General features: G+C 45.0%; 1 pseudogene; it reads right to left on the bottom strand.

Annotated features, from left to right (window-relative positions):
- Positions 1–17: 17 nt before the first annotated feature.
- LOC124039974 overlaps positions 18–9,256 on the bottom strand; it is a 32,938-nt pseudogene continuing 23,699 nt past the window's right edge.

Here is a 9,256-nt window from a genome sequence, read left to right as displayed (position 1 = left end):
TCTGTTCTGTCTTCATTTGCTTTGTAAGATTTGGTTGGGTTTGGGCGAAAAGGGAACCTTGTCAACTGGAGTGAAAACAGATGTTGAATATGTTCCATCAAGCACATAGGAGTCAGACCATAAATAACAAACATGATCCAAATCATTTGCTTTATACGTTCCACATTTCAAACACTCTACATTTAAAACTTATTTGACCTTACTGTGACATTTGGTAATATCATTCAACTTGTAGCAATAAACAAACATGTCCTTACATTAGTGTTTGCTTTATATTATTTTTGGTAAACGACTTGACAATATTACATTTCCTCTATTGGCCAACTGATAATTCACAAACCATAGATCAACTAGTAGGTCCAATCTTTCTAAATACTTAAGAAATATATATACACTTAGAAAAAAGGGATGCAACAAAAATATTAACAATTATAATTCATTAAACTATTCCAGAGGTCATATAATTGTCAAAGTATGGTGACAGTTACTGTGTGTGTGCTGATATTTCAAGTACTTGAGAGTTGCTTAAAAATAACACTGTTACAGACTTACCCATCCCCCAACCTGTCAACAGTGTCACTATAACCATCACTGTTTCAGTGTGGGTCCCTCTGAGACTGGTGCTGATGTGACACTGCTTGTCACCTAGGTTAGAGTCTGGAGAGAGGTGTACTCCACATGGGAGTGGGCAGGGGGACTAGCACCAGCAAGGAGTTAGGCGTTCTCTTCTACTTACAGTGTGAGAGACAAGGGCTTGCATGGAGTCACATGACTTTCTCCATGTCTTTGGAGTTCACTGAGGAAAAACTAGCGTGGCGCTGCCCTTTCTTTAGCCTGTGTGTTGTCCAATAGAGAAGCCTGCTGAGATCTTCCCTGAAATGAGGGCTGAGAAGCATGTAGAGCAAGGGGTCCAGACAGGAGGGCAGGGACCCCACGAACAACAGGAGGGCCTTAGCCACCTTAGGGCTGGAGAGGAGAAGGAGGGAAGTGTCACAGGGAAAGAGAGGAGGCAGTTGGTGAAGAGGAGGCAGGCCATAAGTTTGGTCACAGAGTAGTCCTGGACAGTGACTCCCTCTTTCTCTGCTGTGTCTCTGTCCATGTGACAGTAGTGTCTGGTATAGATGGCTGTCATCAGGAGGTAACGCAGGGAGTTGAGCAGTACAAGGGCCGTGGCGTAGCTGTAGCCCAAACGGGAAGAGTGTCCATAGGGAGAGGCCATGCAGAGAGAGGAGACTCCATACTCACCCATAGTGAGGAGAGGTAAGGCGGCAATGGCTCCAGCCAGGAAGCAACACAGAGCTGAGATACCTTGAGCACACCCCCACCCCAATGGAATCCTGCTGGTCTCAGTCTCGGACCACTGTGAGCCACGGACAGTACAGCCACGATATAAGACAACTGCCGTCAACAGGAAGACACTGGCCTCTGAGGAGAAGACTGACAAAAAGTCAAAGATCCAGCAACCAGGCCCACCATCCCACCACGCACCATAATCAGTATAGTGGTCAAATGAAATGCCGTCTAGTACAACCAGGGCGGCGCTAGAGACGCCATTGAGGAGGTGGACCCAGGCCAGGACTCCCAGTAGATGCTGGGTAGGAGAGATCGGGGACTTTGAGGAGAGGGCGATGGATACCAGGACCAGGCAGTTGGACACCAAGGAGAGGATGACGATAATCCAAACAGCGCCTCTCACCAGCCAGCTCCCAAATAAACTCTGACATGACTGAAATGGACCTGGGGACAAACAGTTGTCAATGAACTACCCCAGTATTAGATTTGTGACAGTGTCAAATTTTTATTTTTAATTTTTACCTTTATTTTACTAGGCAAGTCAGTTAAGAACAAATTCTTATTTACAATGACGGCCTAGGAACAGTGGGTTAACTGTCTGTTCAGGGGCAGAACGACAGATTTGTACCTTGTCAGCTCGGGGGTTTGAACTTTCAACCTTCCGGTTACTAGTCCAACGCTCTAACCACTAGGCTACCCTGCCGCCCCATGAAGTATGAAGTATGTATGGGCATGGAATCCACTACGGTCCTATAGAGATACAGAGTGTGTATGGACATGGAATCCACTACGGTCCTCTAGAGGTACAGAGGGTGTATGGGCATGGAATCCACTACGGTCCTATAGAGGTACAGAGTGTGTATGGGCATGGAATCCACTACGGTCCTATAAAGGTACAGAGTGTGTATGGGCATGGAATCCACTACGGTCCTATAGAGGTACAGTGTGTGCAGGCTTTGTTCCAGCTTAATATTGAACCAATCACAGACCTACCTTGGGCTGGGGAACAGTGGACAGAGTGCTGGGGTCTGGCGTCTACCTCACTCTCCACCAGGAAGTTATTCTGGTCTCTAACCTCCTCTATAAGCAAATGGTAAGTAATCATTACTTTCACTTAATACACCAACCAAAACACAAAACATATTTCAAGGATGGTTTTTGAAGGTATGTTCCTCGGTTGGCTATGATGTGTATTTCCTTTCCAGTGACGAGATCTTTACTGATGTTCTCCGTTTCCCAGATGTAGGGGGACTTTGAGTTTTCTCCGGGTACAAAGGCACAGCACTGGAAGGCGTAGGGCATCACCACTACCCTGAGAACAATGCATAGCTTATGGTAAGACAGCTGCACGCAACCCCATAACACTTACTGCACTACATTCACTCACACACTGTCTCACCTTGAGTTTAAATCATTTTTAAGGGGCCCAGTTTAATCGTTAACTCTGTCCCCTACCTGAGTTTAGGTAGTCTCTGGACAGGCAGTGTGTGTCTCAGGGCAGTGTTGCCAGCCAGTCTGAGGTGTGTGAGGTCCTGAAAGCCTTCCATAGAGACGGAGGACAGCAGGTTGGAGCTGAGGTCACTGAGGGAATGGATTAAGAAACACAGATAAAGAGAAGATACTTTATTTCAATTGTATGTCTGCATGTCTATGTCACAGTTTATCAAACTCTGTCCTGGGGCCCCCCTGGGTGCACATTTTGGTTTTTGCCCTAGCATTACACAGCGGATTCACATAATCAAAGATTGTTCGAATTAGCTGTGTAGTGTTCTGGGTGTTTTAAAGACTGTTATTTTGTTCTTTAATATAATTTACATTTAGAGGGAATACACACAGACACACAACAATGCCCATCTTTTAGAGTAGTTCTTGCAAAAAATGTGTAATAGGGAAAAAGTTATGACATTCTTTGGGGAATTGCCAGGTACCTCACAAATTGCCAGGTACCTCACAGGGTTTCTTTAGGATTCAGATTAGGCAGAGATGCTTGTAATGTCCAACTGGTTTAGTCATGATGATAACATTGACATAACATCATGACACCCTTCCAAGACCTCCAATACCTCCTCATGTATACACCAAATGCCATTCTGTTTGGGCTGTACATTGTGAGATGAATATCTCACATTAAAATGGAAACATTATTTCATTCTGTCTTTCATAATGGTCCTACATCATAAGTGTTGATGCTGTTCACATGGCAAACCATCAAACCAGGCTAATTTGAGTAAATTTTGGATTTGGATTTGAGAGTCAATCTATCATAACTTGTACTACATATGAAATCTTTGGTTCAGGATTGTTTCACTTGAGCTGAATAGGAAATATGTAGTATTTATTTATTACGTTTATTGGTCAGGGACAATGTACAACAAAACAAATCTCAGAATAAGTGATGTGTTTCACCAGATTCAGCTGACAGTTAATTTACATCTGCAGTCCCTGGACAGGTGAACATACACATTTAAGTCATTTACATTTACATTTAAGTCATTTAGCAGACGCTCTTATCCAGAGCGACTTACAAATTGGTGCATTCACCTTATGACATCGAGTGGAACAGTCACTTTACAATAGTGCATCTAAATCTTAAAGGGGGGGGGGGTGAGAGGGATTACTTATCCTACACTATATTAAAGCAATTTTTGGGGGTCACATACACATGGTTAGCAGATGTCATTGTGAGTTTAGTGAAATGCTTGTGCTTCTAGTTCCGACAGTGCAGTAATATCTAACAAGTAATTGAACAATTCCTCATCAACCACCTAATACACACAAATCTAAAGGGGTGAATGAGAATATGCACATATAAATATATGAATGAGCGATAGCCGAGCGGCACAGGCAAGGTGCAATAGATGGTATAAAATACAGTATATACATGTACTTACTGTATGATATGGGTAACGTAAGATATGTAAACATTTAAAGTGGCATTACTTAAAATGACTAGTGATCCATTTATTAAAAGTGGCCAGTGATTGGGTCTCAAAGGCAGCACTCTCTCTGAGTTAGTGATTGATATTTAGCAGTCTGGTGACCTTGAGATAGAAGCTGTTTTTCATTCTCTCGGTCCCAGCTTTGATGCACCTGTACTGACCTCGCCTTCTGGATGGTAGCGGTGTGCAACCGCAGTGGCTCGGGTGGTTGTTGTCCTTGGTCATCTTTTTGGCCTTTCTGTGACATCGGATGCTGTAGGTGTCATGGAGGGCAGGTAGTTTGCCCCTGGTGATGCGTTGTGCAGACCGCACCACCCTCTGAAGAGCCTTGCGGTTGAGGGCGGTGCAGTTGCCCTAACAAATTGTGATACAGCCCGACAGGATGCTCTCGATTGTGCATCAGTAAACGTTTGTCAGGGTTTTGAGTGACAAGCCAAATTTCTTCAGCCTCCTGAGGTTGAAGAGGCGCTGTTGTGCCTTCTTCACCACACTGTCTTTGTGGGTGAACCATTTCAGTTTGTCCGTGATGTGTATGCCGAGGAACTTAAAACTTTCCACCTTCTCCACTAATGTCCCTTCATTGTGGATAGGAGGGTGCTCCCTCTGCTGTTTCCTGAAGTACACAATCATCTCCTTTGTTATGTTGAAGTTAAGTGAGAGGTTGTTTTCCTGCCACCACACTCCGAGTGCCCTCACCCCCTCCCTGTAGGCTGTCTCGTCATTGTTGTTAATCAATCCCACTACTGTTGTGTCATCTGAAAACGTAATGATTGAGTTGGGGGTGTGAGGGTCAGCGAAGTGGAGATGTTGTTTCCTACCTTCACCACCTGGGGGTGGCCTGTCAAAGTCCAGGACCCAATTACACAGGGTGGGGTTGAGACCCAGGGCCTCCAGCTTGATGATGAGCTTGGAGGGTACTATGGTGTTGAATGCTGAGCTGTAGTCAATGAACAGCATTCTTACATAAGTATTCCTCTTGTCCAGATGGGCTAGGGCAGTGTGATGGCGATGGCATCGTCTGTGAACCTGTTGGGGCGGTATGCAAACTGAAGTGGGTCTAGGGTGGCCGGTAAGGTGGAGGTGATATGATCTTTGACTAGTCAAAGCACTTCATAATGACAGAAGTGAGTGCTACGGGGCGGTAGTCATTTAGTTAAGTTATCTTTGTCTTCTTTGGTACAGGAACAATGGTGGCCATCTTGAAGCATGTGGGGACAGCAGACTGGGATAGAGAGTGATTAAATATGTCTGTAAACACACCAGCCAGCTGGTCTGTGCATGCTCTAAGGACGCAGCAAGGGATGCCGTCTGGGCCAGCAGCCTTGCAAGCTTTAAAACGTTTAAATGTTTTACTCACATCGGCCACGGGGAGGGGGGGGCGCAGTCCTTGTTAGCGGGGCGTGACAGTGGCACTGTATTGTCCTCAAAACAGGCAAAGAAGGTGTTTAGTTTGTCTGGAAGCGGGACTTCGGTGTCCGTGACATGGCTGGTTTTATTTTTGTAGTACGTGGTTTCCTGTAGATCCTGCCACATTTGTCTTGTGTCTGAGCCGTTGAATTGCGACTCCACTTTGTCCCTGAACCGGCATTTTGCTTGTTTGATTGCCTTGCGGAGGGAATAACTGCACTGTTTATATTCAGCAGTATTCCCAGACCTCTTTCCATGGTTAAATGCGGTGGTTCGCGCGAATGCCGCCATCCATTCACGGTTTCTGGTTAGGGTAGGTTTTAAGAGTCACAGTGGGTACAACATCTCCAATGCACTTCCTTATAAACACACTCACCTAGTCAGCATATAGATCGATGTTGTTCTCTGAGGCTGACCAGAACATATCCAAGTCCGCGTGATCAAAAAAATCTTGAAGCGTAGATTCTGATTGTTCAGACCAGCGATTAATGGTTCTAGTCATTGGTACATCCTGTTTGAGTTTCTGCATACAAGACGGTAGGAGCAAGATTTCATCGTGGTCGGATTTGCCGAAGGGAGGGCGGGAGAGGTCTTTATATGCATCGACGGAAGTCAGAGCAGCAGTGATCAAGTGTATTATCCCCACGAGTACTACAATCAATCTACTGATAGAATTTAGGTAGCCTTGTTCTCTAATTTGCTTTGTTAAAATCCCCAGCTAACATAAATAAAGCATCAGGATATATGGTTTCCAGTTTACATAGAGTCCAGTGAAGTTCCTTGGGGGTCATTGTGGTGTCTGCTTGAGGGTGAATGTACACAGCTGTGACGATAACTGACTATTATTCTCTTGGGAGGTAATATGGCCGGCATTTGATTGTGAGGAATTCTAGGTCGGGTGAGCAGAAGGACTTTCGTTCCTGTATGTTGTTATGATTACACCATGAGTCATTAATCCTGAAGCATACACCACCGACGTTCCCAGAGTGGTGTGTATCTCTGTGAGCGCGATGCATGGAGAAGCCCGGTGGCTTAACTGATTCCCGACAACATATCCAGAGGCATCCATGTTTCCGTGACACAGAGGATGTTATAATCTCTGATGTCTCTCTGGAAGGCTACCCTTGCTGGAATTTAATCTACCTTGTTGTCAAGAGTCTGTACATTGGCGAGTACTATACTCGGAAGCGGTGAGCGATGTGCAGGTCTATGGAACCTGACCAGGAGGCCGCTCCATCTGCCCCTTCTGCGGCACTGTTGTTTTGGGTTGGCTTCTGGGATTAGATCCATTGTCCTGGGTGGTGGTCCAAACAGAGGATCTGCTTCAGGAAAGTCGTATTCCTGGTCGTATTCCTGTTGGTAAGTTGACGTCGCACTTATAGCCAATTATAGCCAATAGATCTTCCCGGTTGTATGTAATAAGACTTAAGATTTCCTGGGGTAACAATGTAAGAAATAATATATTTTAAAAAACAAAATACTGCGTAGTTTCCTTAGGACTCGAAGCAAGGCAACCATCTCTGTTGGAGCTATCTTGGTCAATCAAACATCACCAAAATTATGTGGACATCTGCTCGTCGTTGGTCCCCCCTTTGCTGCACTCTACTGCCTCCACTCTTTTGTGAAGGCTTTCCACTAGATGTTGGAACATTGCTGCGGGGACTTTGTTCCATTCAGCCACCAGCATTAGTGAGGTTGGGCACTGATGTAGGGCAATTAGACTTGGCAAGCAATCGGCGTTCCAATTCATCACAAAGGTGTTCAATGGAGTTGAGGTCCGAGCTCTGTGCAGGCCAGTCAAGTTCTTTCACACCGATCTCGACAAACCATTTCTGTATGGACCTCGCTTTGTGCACAGGGACATTGTGATGATGAAACAGGAAAGGGCCTTCCCCAAACTGTTGCCACAAAGTTGGAAGTACAGAATTGTCTAGAATGTCAGAATTGTATGCTGTTGCGTTTTAGCATGCGCCAAACCCAGATTAATCCGTTGGACTGCCAGATGGTGAAGTGTAATTCATCACTCCAGAGAACGCATTTCCACTGCTCCAGAGTCCAATGGCGGCGAGCTTAACACCACTCCAGCTGACGCTTGGCATTACGCATGGTGATCTTAGGCTTGTGTGCAACTGCTCGGCCATGGAAACCCATGTCATGAAACTATTAACGAGCAGTTATTGTGCTGACACTACTTCCAGATACAGTTTGGAACTTGTAGTGAGTATTGCAACTGAGGACAGAGGATTTTTACATGCTTCAGCACGCGGCAGTCCCGTTCTTTGAGCTTGTGTGGCCTACCCCTTCGGCTGAGTCATTGTTGCTCCTAGACGTTTCCACTTCACAATAACAAATCAAAATATATTTTCTATTTTAGATTCTTCAAAGTAGCCACCCTTTGCTTTGATGACAGCCTTGCACACTCTTGGCATTCTCTCAACCAGCTTCACCTGGAATGCTTTTCCAACAGTCTTGAAGGAGTTCCCACATATGCTGAGCACTTGTTGGCTGCTTTTCCTTCACTCTGTGGTCCAACTCATCCCAAACCATCTCATTTGAGTTGAGGTCGGGTGATTGTGGAGGCCAGGTCATCCATACTTCTACATCTGCATTGCTTGCTGTTTGGGGTTTTACGCTAGGTTTCTGTACAGTACTTTGTGACATCGGCTGATGTAAAAAGGGCTTTATGAATAAATGTGATTGATTGATGCATCACTCTCCTTCTTAGTAAAATTGCCCTTACACAGCCTGGAGGTGGGTTTTGGGTCATTGTCCCGTTGAAAAACAAATGATAGTGCTACTAAGCGCAAACCAACAGGGATGGCAGTGATAGTCTCCTCTGAACAGTTGATGTTGGGATGTGTCTGTTACTTGAACTCTGAAGCATTTATTTGGTCTGCAATCTGAGGTGCAGTTAACTCTATTGAACTTATCCTCTGCAGCAGAGGTAACTCTGGGTCTTCCTTTCCTGTGGTGGTCCTCAGGAGAGACAGTTCCATCATAGAGCTTGATGGTGTTTGCGACTGCACTTGAAGAAACTTAAACATTTCTTGAAATTTTCCGGATTCACTGACTTTCATGTCTTAAAGTAATGATGGACGGTTGTTTCTCTTTGCTTATTTGAGCTGTTCTTGACAGAATATGGACTTGGTATTTTACCATATAGGGCTATCTTTTGTATATCACCCCTACCTTATCACAACTCAACTGACTGGCTTAAACGCATTAAGAAGTAAAGAAATTCCACATTAACTTTTAACAAGGCAGTACTGTTAATTGAAATGCATTGCAGGTGACTACCTCATTAATCTGGTTGAGAGAATGCCAAGAGTGTGTGTAACCAGTGTGAAATGGCTCACTAGTTAGCAGGGTGTGCGCTAATAGCGTTTCAATCGGTGACGTCACTCGCTCTGAGACCTTGACGTAGTTGTTTCCCATGCTCTGCAAGGGCCGTGGCTTTTGTTGGGGCGAGGAGAGGGACGGAAGCAACAATGTTACATGTACAAAGCTGTCATCAAAGCAAAGGCTGGCTACTTTGAAGAATCTAAAAGGTTACTCACAGGGTTCTGAGTTCAGTCAGCTCTAGGAAAGTGTCTGCTGGAACCTTGTGGATATGGTTT

This window comes from Oncorhynchus gorbuscha, linkage group LG01 (assembly GCF_021184085.1).
Source record: "Oncorhynchus gorbuscha isolate QuinsamMale2020 ecotype Even-year linkage group LG01, OgorEven_v1.0, whole genome shotgun sequence".
In the NCBI taxonomy this organism is placed as follows: Eukaryota; Metazoa; Chordata; class Actinopteri; order Salmoniformes; family Salmonidae; genus Oncorhynchus; species Oncorhynchus gorbuscha.
Note: the sequence above shows the minus strand (reverse complement) of the source record. Positions and strands in the feature narration are given on the sequence as shown.